Source organism: Sminthopsis crassicaudata, chromosome 3 (assembly GCF_048593235.1).
Source record: "Sminthopsis crassicaudata isolate SCR6 chromosome 3, ASM4859323v1, whole genome shotgun sequence".
Lineage (NCBI taxonomy): Eukaryota > Metazoa > Chordata > Mammalia > Dasyuromorphia > Dasyuridae > Sminthopsis > Sminthopsis crassicaudata.
In genome coordinates this window covers 77,225,687-77,238,491 of record NC_133619.1, presented here as the reverse complement: position 1 = coordinate 77,238,491, position 12,805 = coordinate 77,225,687, and the positions used below count along the sequence as shown (strand labels likewise).

General features: G+C 34.5%; 1 protein-coding gene across 2 annotated transcripts in view; it reads right to left on the bottom strand.

The window, feature by feature from the left end:
- The window catches only part of CMKLR2 (chemerin chemokine-like receptor 2), a 59,959-nt gene extending 47,533 nt beyond the window's left edge, over positions 1–12,426 (bottom strand). The window contains exon 1 of one of the 2 annotated variants that reach the window (XM_074298939.1): positions 12,106–12,426. The gene's annotated coding sequence lies outside the window, so the exon portion shown is untranslated. The remainder of the gene's footprint in view (positions 1–12,105) is intronic. The other variant, XM_074298938.1, reaches the window with a different exon arrangement.
- Between the last annotated feature and the right edge of the window lie 379 nt (positions 12,427–12,805).

The window sequence follows — 12,805 nt, the reverse complement described above, 5'->3', positions numbered from 1 at the left end:
TTCAAATCTGGCCCTAGACCCTTACTAGGGCAAGCCCTATTTGCTCCAGTTCCTCATCTGAAAAATGAATTGGAGAAGGAAATGGCAAACCATTCCAGTATCTTTGCCAAGAAAACCCAAAATGGGGTCATGAAGAGTTGGACACGACTGAAATGAATTTTTTCTTACAAAAATTCTTACAAAAATTTCTTACATTTTTCATAGAAACAGGGAAAATTCCAGAATCCTAGTTTTCTAGAGTTAGAAGGGATCTAAGAAATGACTATATCTAATATTCTTCCCTTATAGATAAGTAAATTGAAGTCCCAAAGTAATTATGACAAATGGTCATCATAAAGCCTTTGTTCGAAGAATTCCTATGAGGTGAAACTATGACCCTATGGAAGTCTAACCATTTATAAAAAATTTATAAAAATATAAAAGATCCCATATATAAAAATATATAGTCTATAATTGTTTTTTAAAAAAAGTTTTTCTTTTCTTTCTTCTCACTTCCCCCCCTCCCCACATACACCCTTGGAGTGGGTAAAGATAGGAAGAAGAAAAATTTCTTTTTTTTTTTTTAATTAAAAAAAAGTTAATTTAATAAGGAAATAATTTTAGGTCAGGAATGCCTAACTAACTTTTCTCCAGTTCTTAAGGCTTTAATTCTCTAGGCTACAATTTTAGTCCTTCCAGATGTCAGGCTTCACCTTTATGCCAGAATGGTCCCTGCCCATCTTCTGCCCAAGAGTGGTAGAAAGAAAACATGGGAAAACATTGAAAGCAAAGAGACTAGTTAGATTATTTTGATAGTCTAAGCACAAGATGAAGAGGGGTAAACTAGACTAACCCAACAGGAAGGAGAGAAAGTTATGGATATGAATAATACTGGGAAAAAATAATTGACATGATGATTTATTGAATGGGAACCTGGAAAATGGGAAAACAAAGAATAGATAGATCTCTATAGATTTAAATTGAATAATATAGTACTAGAAACTTTAGCCTTGGCAATAAGAGCTGAGAAAGAGATCCAAGGAATTAGAGTAGGAAATGAAGAAATCAAATTATCACTCTTTGCAGATGACATGATGATATACTTAGAGAACCCCAAAGACTCTGCTAAAAAGCTATTAGAAATAATTCAGAATTTTAGCAAAGTCGCAGGATACAAAATAAATCCACATAAATCCTCAGGATTTTTATACATTACCAACACAATCCAACAGCAAGAGATACAAAGAGAAATTCCATTCAAAATAACAGTCGATAGTATCAAATATTTGGGAATATATCTACCAAAGGAGAGTCAGGAATTATATGAGCAAAATTACAAAACACTTGCCACAAAAATAAAGTCAGATTTAAATAATTGGAAAGACATTCAATGTTCTTGGATAGGCCGAGCGAATATAATAAAGATGACAATACTCCCCAAACTAATCTATTTATTTAGTGCTATACCAATCAGACTCCCAAGAAACTATTTTAATGACCTAGAAAAAATAACAACAAAATTCATATGGAAGAATAAAAGGTCGAGAATTGCAAGGGAACTAATGAAAAAAAAGTCAGAGGAAGGTGGTCTAAGTGTACCTGATTTAAAGCTATATTATATAGCAGCAGTCACCAAAACCATTTGGTATTGGCTAAGAAATAGACTAGTTGATCAGTGGCATAGGTTAGGTTCACAGGACAAGATAGTGAATAAAAATAGCAATATAATCTTTGACAAACCCAAAGATCCCAAATTTTGGGATAAGAATTCATTATTTGACAAAAACTGCTGGGAAAACTGGAAATTAGTATGGCAGAAACTAGGCATGGACCCACATTTAACACCACATACTAAGATTAGATCAAAATGGGTCCAAGATTTAGGCATAAAGAACGAAATCATAAATAAATTGGAGGAACATGGGATGGTTTACCTCTCAGACTTGTGGAGGAGGAAGGAGTTTGTGTCCAAGGGAGAACTAGAGACCATTATTGATCACAAAATAGAACATTTTGATTACACCAAATTAAAAAGTTTCTGCACAAACAAAACTAATGCAAACAAGATTAGAAGGGAAGTAACAAATTGGGAAAAAATTTTTACAGTTAAAGGTTCTGATAAAGGCCTCATCTCCAAAATATACAGAGAATTGACTTTAATTTATAAGAAATCAAGCCATTCTCCAATTGATAAATGGTCAAAGGATATGAACAGACAATTTTCAGATGATGAAATTAAAACTATTTCCACTCATATGAAAGAGTGTTCCAAATCACTATTGATCAGAGAAATGCAAATTAAGACAACTCTGAGGTATCATTACACACCTGTCAGATTGGCTAAGATGACAGGAACAAATAATGATGAATGTTGGAGGGGCTGTGGGAAAACTGGGACACTGATGCATTGTTGGTGGAGTTGTGAAAGAATCCAACCATTCTGGAGAGCAATCTGGAATTATGCCCAAAAAGTTATCAAAATGTGCATACCCTTTGACCCAGCCATACTACTACTGGGCTTATACCCCAAGGAACTACTAGAGAAGGGAAAGGGTCCTGTATGTGCCAAAATGTTTGTGGCAGCCCTTTTCATAGTGGCTAGAAGCTGGAAGATGAATGGATGTCCATCAATTGGAGAATGGTTGGGTAAACTATGGTATATGAATGTTATGGAATATTATTGTTCTATAAGAAATGACCAACAGGAGAAATGCAGAGAGGCTTGGAGAGACTTACATCAACTGATGCTGAGTGAAATGAGCAGAACCAGAAGATCATTATACACTTCAACAATGATACTGTACGAGGATGTATGCTGATGGAAGTGGATTTCTTCAACATAGAGAAGAGCTAATCCAATTCCAATTGATTAATGATGGACAGAATCAGCTACATCCAGAAAAGGAACACTGGGAAATGAATGTAAACTGTTATTTTTACCTTCTGAATCCAATTCTTCCTGTGCAACAAAAAAAAAATTCGGTTCTACACACATATATTGTATCTAAATTATACTGTAATATATTTAACATATATAAGACTGCTTGCCATCTGGGGGAGGGGGTTGGGGGAGGAAGGGAAAAAAATCTGAATAGAAGTAAGTGCAAGGGATAATGTTGTAAAAAATTACCCATGCATATGTACTGTCAAAAAAATGTTATAATTATAAAATAAAATAAAAAATTAAAAAAAAAAAGATTTAAATTGAATAGTAGCATTGAGACAAATAGGAAAATATGGAGAACTAATTGGTATATGCTTTATAAATATTATCTCTTAAAAAGATTACAATCTCGATATGAGCAAACAGGTGATCAAAAGAGCTAATGTGATTTTGGGAGTTGGCCCAGGTTGATGATTTTTGTTGGTTCAGTATCTATATGGAAATTACCTCTACTGATTCAGGTCCATAACTCATCAGTAATTTTCTTTTTTTCTCCCTACAAGTTTTATTATGATAATATTATTCCTCTAGTTCAAAGAGATCAAAGAAAGAAGAAAAGGACCCAAATGAATGAAAGGACACTTGCAGCAGCTCTTTTTGTGATAGCAAAAGGAAAAAAAGACAAGTAAGAGGATGCCCATCAATTGGGAAACAACTGAACAGATACTATATAAATTTAAAGACACACTATTGTGCTATAAGAAATGATGAAAAGGATTTCAGAGAAACTGGGGAAAATCTGCATGAATGGATACAGAGTAAAATGAGCAGAACCAGGAGAACAATTTATATGGTAACAATATTATAAAGACAAATCACTGAAACACTTAAGAATTCTGATCATTGCAATTGCCACTCATCACATACCTTCTAGTAGGGACGCTGTGGACTCAATGTGCAGAGGGAGACAGTGCAGGAATTTGTTTTCCTTGATTATTCATATAGATTATAAGGGCTTTCTTATTCTTTTCTCTTTTTTTCCCTTCAATGGATGAGGTGAGATGAGAGGGAGAGAAAACAGGATTTTTGCTCATTGAAAATACCTTTTTGAGAATTTTTTAAAAAGCATTGCGAGAATACTGAGGAATTAAACTATTTGCCCATGATCAGGGATTTCTTAAAGTACTAACAAAGTTGAAATTCTCCCAGCCACCTGGTGACCTAATATTAGAAAGTCCCCAATCACTATGCAAGGACACAGTAAAATGAATCGTCTCTTTTATCAACTGTTTTAAATATTACTTGCTGTCCTTGGATAAAGGGAAAGCAGTCCCAATTATGAATGTATTTGATCTTTCCCCCTCATCTGCTGCCCTTGAACAGTGAATGTTTTCTTTCTTACTCTGATCACAAATCTTGCCACTTTTTATTTCAAATTTTCTTCCTTGTCTGGTACCTCTCTTTTGTCACCCTGAAATGCTTTAGTTTTCCATTCAAACTGAATGCTGCTGACTGGATATGTACTCCAAACTTGCCTGAAAGGATGTAAAAACCTAATCTAGAAATGTGAATTTGTTCTCAAGAGCAGATTCCTTAAAGTGTTAATAAATATTATACTCTTAGATGACCAAGAAGCACGTAAATTTCTCTGATCCAATCTGAAGATAGATTTAATACAATTTAAGTATCTTTGCCACAAAAATCCCAAATGGAGTCACCAAGAGCTGGACACAACTGAAATGATTAAAACAACAGGAAGGAGAAATTAGTCTAATACACATGGGGCAGGTCTTAGGAAAAGCTAAACAAGAGTTCTCCACTCCAATGGCAAACCCTAACCTTTAGCTCTTTATTTTGCTTTTCATGTGATTTTAGGTTACAGGAAAGTGTCTAGAGAAGGATGTCCTAATTGAATAACATCATGAAGTTATATTTATTTTCTGAATATTCCATTTCAGGAGGATAAGCTATTTCTAAAAGAAGGCAATCAAGATGTCATTTGTGATTCAATTGGTTGAAGCAGCTAAGGATGTTCAATCTGAAGAAGAGAAGGCTTGAAAGGTTTACATGACAGCTGTCTCCTAGTATTTTGTCATGTGGAAAAGAGATTAGATTTATTCTGCTCAGTTCCAGAGGAAAGAATTAGAAAAGATGGGTGGAAACGATAAGAAGCAGATTTAATGATACTGTTTTGAAAAAAAAAAAATCTTAACAATGACAACTGCCAGGACAACTGATCAGGGAGAATGTTCAAGGGTTTTTATGTGAATTTTGGATTGAATTCATAATCTCTGAATTTTTTTTCCAAATTTGAGATTCTGTGATTTCCTGGCCATAGGCATTTGTCAAAAATTCAATATCAGAGGTTGTTGTCAATCAAGTTAATAGCTCAAAGGGAGAGGGGGAGGATCCCATCAGCATTCAAAACAGAGGTACATCAAAGACCCATTAGGGAAAGAGAGAATCAAGATAGTGATCTGGATGGCAGTCTTTGTGGGCTGCTGCAGAAATTTCCACCTGGACCTAAGCAAAGATGCTTTCAGTAAAGATGAAAAATGTGAGGGATCTGGACCAATACTATCTGGAATAATAATATGCAATAATATAATATCTGGAACAATTATAATAATAAGGGTTAATTTGGCTTTGCTCAGTAGCAGAAGTTTGCAGTAGCCTTGAAGACTAAGGGCGGCCCTCCTTCCCATTCTGATTGCCTGAAAGAGCTTAAAATGAGTTTTTAACCCGCAACATCATATCATCTTCCACCTTATACCCAGCTACCAAATTAACCTTAAAATACCATTTTGCTGAGTAGAATGGGACTACATGGGCCCTCCTAGATATCTACCAAGGTTTCCCCTTGGAAACTTTTGAGTACTCTGAGGATAAAATGACACATCAATTAAACACATCAGAGATGTTGTACTGGCTGCTTCCCTGTGCTGTAGGGCGTAAGTATTTTGGAATCATGATACAATCATTGGCTTCTGATCTAGAGAAGCTGATGACTCAATGGACCTTTTAAAGGACAGAATTCTTCCATTTCAATTTTTGTTGCTTCTGCTCTCCCATATAGCAAAGGAAAATTCTTTCTAGTCTCCCCATCAGGAGAGATAGTCTTACGGGCTGTTCCCATTCCTGCTTCCACAAGCAGATAATGAGCTTGTTCCTAGGCCCCTGGTTGCCTTTTATAACTCTGAGTTTGAGAATTCTGAAGTCCTGGGTCCAATGCACGCCTTAACCTAGAACAGTGTAGAGCAGATATAAAATGTCTAATCAGTATTCACAAATGTATTTACGTATTGATGAGGCTTAAGTATCTTTCCAGGGAATTGAAATAATAATCATAAGTTAATGAAGCCTGTTTTAAATTGGTTTTCATCTTGGGAGCATACTGTGTTGATTATTCCTTTTGTGTGAAGAAATAAATACCCATCCCTGACATCTGCTGTACACAGAGTACCTTTTTAATTCCTTCTCCTGGGAAAGCCAAAGTACATGTTCATTACAACATTATAAAATTTGGAAACCTAAATTGTGTTCCTCACATCAAATTTCTTTACAAAAATAAAAGACCACTATCTAAAAAGCAGAGGAAGCATGACAAGAATAATGTGAAACTGAATGAGGGCAGGAAAGTGTTATAAATATATATATGAGGAGTTTTATTCATCATAAATGTAGAAATTTAAAGCTGAAATGTGCCGTAGAAATTATCTAGTCCTGTTCCTTTCTTTTACAGAGATAAGGACCAGATCAATGATTTTTATTGGTATAAAGGGACTCTCAGTGAGGAAATTCAGCACTTTCTCTATATTTTATAATTTTAGAGAGAAACCTAAAGCAGAGACACCAAACAGTTGTTGCAAGTGAATTAAATTTAAGTGAGGGAGGGCCATGCAAGGTCACCTGTCTCACTTTTCCTTCCAGAGCCACTGGCCAGGTATGATTAGGACAATGGAAGCAGGACAAGATAGGAGGCCTTGGCCTTTTTAATCTAAGACCTTCAACAGGTCTCAGTCTGACTGGGGTTACACCCATTCAGTGATTAAGGCTGGGTAGTAATTGAGGTAAACAATCTCTTTACTCACCTAATCAAAAAAAAAAAAAAAAAAAAAATCCAAATAAATAAATAAATAAAATTGGGAAGGGAAGACCTTCAGGATTTCTTACCAAGGCAGAAATGACAGCTATTTACATTCAATCTGAGTTGATCAGGACCCAAACAATGACCAAATGGGACTTAGCCTGGGACCTATTGGTGGTCAATCAATAAGAATTTTATAGTCCATAATACTCCTAAATTCAGCCTAAATCAGATTAAAATGTAATTGGAAAAAATTAATTAAATAAATGAAAATACAATAGAACACAGATAATGTTTATGATTTTCTAAATCAATATGTAGCCTCAGAGATCTTTTTGTGTAGTTTAGGGAATCTGTATTTACTTGGGTGACCCCATTTCTATCTAAGGGCAGGTAGGCTGCAGATTTGAATGGATCAAATCTGAAGTCAGGAAGAACTGAGTTCAAATCCAGTCTCAGACACTGGGTGTGTGAGCCTGGGCAAGTCACTGAACCTCAATTGCCTGAGCAAAAAAAAAAAAAATTAAATTCAAAGAGGTGGCCAGCACTTACAAGAAAGAGGGTCAGGAAAAGCTTTGTGTAGGGGAGAACTAAGCTAAGACTTGAAGGAAGCTAGGGAGTCAGAGGTGAGGAAGGAGGTACTCCTATGCTAGGCTAGGAAGCAAAGGCACATAGATAGCAGATGGAGTATTGCATGCAAGGAAAAGCAAAATAGGCTGGTTTGGCTGGAAGGTTGGGCATCTAGGGAAAGTCAAGCAAAATCTGTCTTGACAGATAAATTGGAGCAAGGCTGAGAAGAGCTTTTAAAGTAAAGCTAAAATTACATCTTATCCTAAGAACCACAGAAGCTTCATGGTAGGGAAGCAACATGATCAGACTTGTGCTTTAAGAATAGTAATATAACAAGCAGCTCTGTGGAGGATGGCTTGGAGAGCAGAGATTATAGCTGGGAGACTAATTAGGAGGCAATTGTGATAGTCCCGGAGAAAGGGAATGTGGGCCACCATGGCTGTATGAGCTGAGAGAAGGAAACAGATGGAATTATTAATGTAATTTTTTATTATATTTGTTTATATTACATATTCTATACCAATATAATTTATTGATTATTGATGTAAATGTGATTATTGATATAACATGGATTATATATTACAAATTATATATCAATATAATTTATTGATTAGTAATATAAATAGAATTATTGATGTAATTTATTGATTTTACATATAATTTACATATTGTATATATTATATGAATATATTTTATTTTTATGTAAATGTTATTATTAATGTAATTTGTTTATTACATACAATTTACATATATATACTATATCAATATAATTTGTTGATTATTGATATAATTTATTGATTACATATAACATATACATATGATATTGATATAATTTATTGATTTTTGATATAAAACTGACAAGACTTCATGATTGACTAAGGTCAGTGAAGGATAGTTAATAGCACTGGAAAGACATTTGGAAATGATTTTACTTATTTGTGCTGGTAGATTTTATATATATATATATATATGCATGTATACATACATGTGTGTACATGCATGTTCTTTATGTGTGATTGATATTTATTATATGTCATATGTATATATCATCATATATATCATATTAACGACAGGAAAGACTAGGCTGGGGAAAGTTGATGTCTTGGCTCCCTGAGCTTTGTTTTGTTTCTCAATCTTTTCCTACTCACTGATCTGCATGAGAAAATGGAAGAGATTTTGAAATTGATAAATGGAAGAATCCTACAACCATTGCCGGTTAATTGAGAGTAAAGTCCCTACATGCATGGAAGATGGATAGATGTCTAGTCATCAGAGGTTAAAACTGGAAGCTATGATTGAAAGGTATATGCATTGTGTGCCCATGTAAGATATATATGACCACATGGGATTTGAATTATATCTATTTTTCTATCTATATATTTCCAGTCTAGAAGAATGATTCAAAACAAAAGTTGCTTCCTTTTAAAAATTTTTTAATTTTTTAAAATTAAAAATGGAATTTTAAATTTCATTTAAAAATCTCAGAGAAAAACTTATCCCAAGCTTATAGTTGTAGGTTTATTTCTTTCCTATGCAAATACTGGTTACAAAGAAAACCACCACAAATAATGGATTTCAAATAAATCTATTTATTCAAACAAATAGCTAGTAGAAATCAGAGCACTTAAAGATTAGAATGTACAAAAATTATACAGAGTAAGATAATGCAACTCAAAGGAAAGATCATGATCTCACTCAAAGGAAATTTCCCAAAATCTTTTGTTTGGGGGGGTTAGCTAGACTCTCAATTAATTACATTAGAGTAATGCCTAAGCAGATGGGACCACAAACACCAGACTTGGGTATGAGTATGGTTACGAGGGAAGGTCTGATCTAAGCTAGCGTGAGGTCCACAATAGAGAGACCATAGCTCTGGAAATTTAAGCCTGATGGCACCAGCTAGCAGGTGAATCCTGTCCTAGAGAGCCTGACACCTGCTGCAAATAATCTTCTGCTGGGAATAGAAGGCTTCTTGCCAAGATTCTGAAAGGAACAAAATAAGTCACTTAAAAAAAAAAAAAAAAAAAAAAAAGCAGTTGGACTAAGTGATCTTGAAAGCCATTTCAACTCCAAAACCAAGTGGATTATTTTTTAGCCATGATTTTTCCATTTTGTGCATGTAATTTTTTTAACCCTAGATAGAATAAATTTTGTCTAATAAGCTTCAGCTTCACCTGTGAATATTCTTTTGAATATCTCTTCTGATATTAGCTAGTATCTCTAGTTTCATTTCACCTACAAAGTTGATAAATGGGCCATCTATTTAATGGAATTGTTGAATAAAATAAAGGGCAAAGTAATATGGCAACACACCAGAGACCTCAGCCCAGGTTGATATACAACCAAACAACATTTTAAAAGCTAATGCATAAAGTCCGCATCTCTCCAACTGGTCCATACGGATAGTTTGGGCTCATAGATTTGGAGATCTAAAAGACCTCAGGAGTCAATATAGGCCATTCCTTAAGGAAAAACAGCTGGAAAAGTTCCCCTTCTCCCCCAATTAGGAACTTCTGTTAGGTCCATGATTAAGAATATTTTTGTCTCCCTACTCTGAATTTAACCCACATTGCAGGTTGTTTTATGAGCTATTTTAAAAAATCTTGGTTTTAAATCACTGCAGGATCACTCACTTCTGAGGAACAGAAGCAGCTATAATCAAGGGCTTTAGCTGAAGCTGGAACATTATCATGTGTCCAACAGAAAAGAATGGGTAGCAGGCCGTTTTGAAATACATACATACATGTTATATATTGTGTGTACACATACATTGATATATATGTACACAATACACATATGTGTGTACACATATGTGCATACACATACATGGACTGTATTGATAACTATTTAAATATAATTAATAATATATCAACAAATAATATAATATATAATTTAATAACATTTTAATACAATTAATATAAAATCATATTTAAATAATTTGTAATCCTATGTGTTTTATCCATGTTTTTTTATTAATCTCTTAAGCATTTAAAAATATGATTCTGGGATAAAAGGATCTTAAATTATACCATCCTACCAAGAAGGTCCATGATTGAATAAGATTGAATCAAGATCAAGAAGCTCTGGTTTAAATGGTCATCCAGAAAAAAGTAGAAGTGGATCAGTAGACTTTTCAGTCTACACTGTCTTAAAGGTTTAGCCTTCCCCCCCCCCCCAAGGCACTTGGGGTTAAGTGACTTGCCCAGGGTCACACAGCTAGGAAGTGTTTAGTGTCTGAGAGCAGATTGGAATTCAGGGCTGGTGCTTTAACCACTGCACCATCTAGTTGCTCCTAAAGGTTTAACTTCTGAGTTGTTCAATGAATATTAAATCCAGATTGATTAATAGAAAAAATCCCCATTATGTTTTTCCTCATCAGAAGGACCTGACAGCTGGACCTTCATTCAACACTGAGAGAAAAGCAGTTAGAGAGACAGTAGGGCAGATTTTGAAGGGAGGATATTGAGATATTTTGTTGCAAAAGCCTTGGAAGAGAGACCGGATAGCTAAGAAAGGCAGGTAAGAAAAATGCTCCAAGCTTTCTTAGAAGCTAAATAGATTTGTGGGCTTTCATCTGACTGAAAAATTTTAAGCCCTTTAATGCCTTAGGAAGCACACACTGTGAACTATTCACTGAGAAATTATTGCTGAGAGCTAAGAAAGGGAAATGGCAGTTTCACTGAATTTTGGAAGAAACAAAAACAAATGAATCTGTTGGTAAAAATATCCTGAAAGAAATTTTGTAACAAGCCTAAGAAAATCTTAACCTGGGAAAAATATATTAGATATTCAAGAAAAAAAATTACTTGTTAAACCTTGCTTTTCAGCCAGTAAGAGGCAATTAATTGCAAATGCCTTGAACTCAGTGGGGTCATAGAGGTTTGTAGCACTTACCTAAATTGAATTTAGTTAAGAAGCAAAAAAGAATTTAATCTTTAACTCTTCATTAAGAAGAACTCAGACACGAACACTTGTGTCGCTTATATGCATGTTTATTTTAGCATGTTATTAAGTGTGGGATCTATTAAATTCAAGTACAACAAAAGAAATACAATAAAACTTTTTTGTAAAACCTTTTCAAAACATAACCACCTGCTAACTGGATTTAGATTTTTGACTTTTTTATCACCTAAGGAAGATGAACAGTTGTGCTAAACATCACAACAATGAACTTTCCAAGAGTTATTTGACTCCTGGGCTTTTAAGCATTCTCTATCTAAACTTATAGACTATTCTTGCTTCTGTAAAAGCTGAAAAAGTGAACTTGGAGTGTCTATTTTTTTCTTCTCCTTGTTCTATTTTTTTCTTTTCTGAAATTTCAGAGTTAATTTGCAGCTGCAGCAAACCCTGTATCATCTCCCAACATTTTTGACATAAAACCAAGAATATGAGTTTGCAGTGAGTCTGCAAACGGAGAATTCTTTTTTTCTCTTTTTTGTTTCTTTTTAAGAGTCATCTTCTGCCAGCTGTTACTCATCCTAATCCTAATAGGTAAATAGTCTCCAAAAATCATTATCAAGTCAATTGCATACGTATTAACTTACAGAGAAAGCAAACAGGAAAGAACAAGAATGAACCCACTTACCAGTTAATTTTCTGTCAGCAAGAGAGGTTATTGTGATCCTGGGTGTAACCTCTGGAGTCCAGAGTGAAAAACAGTGTGGATTTCAGAACAACTGCAGTATGCAGCTTTCCCAGCCTCCTCACTTGGCTTCTGCAATGACACTGTGGATGAGGATGGATGCTAGTAGTGCAGCTTTTTTATACAACTCTCTGGAACTAGTCTTGAATGTGGTTCTTCCCACCCCCCTCCTTTTCCTCCCCCCTCCCCCATCAGTTTCCATAATCATCTACTTCAGGAGACAAGTAAGCAGTATGCATATTGCACAATGGAATAATTTTGTTCAGGGTGCCTGAGTCTATGAGTAACTTTGTTTTACTTTGTGAAAGGAAATTGACTCTGTGTGTGCTGTTTTTTAAAAAAAAGGGAGAAAGTTTTTTTTTTTTTAACTTGTATTTTTTTTTGGGAAAAATAAATATACATATGTATATATATATATACATACATACATATTATACATATACATAACTGTTTATGGAACTATTGGGGGGGAAATCCTATTACATACAAAGTAATAAGGAAGCAAGGTGATATAGAAATGCCATACAGGGCTTTTTCAAAATGATTTTGGAAATCAGTTTTATTTATTTCAAGAAATCATTTCAAACTTAGATATATTTTAGACAGTGACAAAATATACCTACAGGGGCAGTGGCCCTGAAAT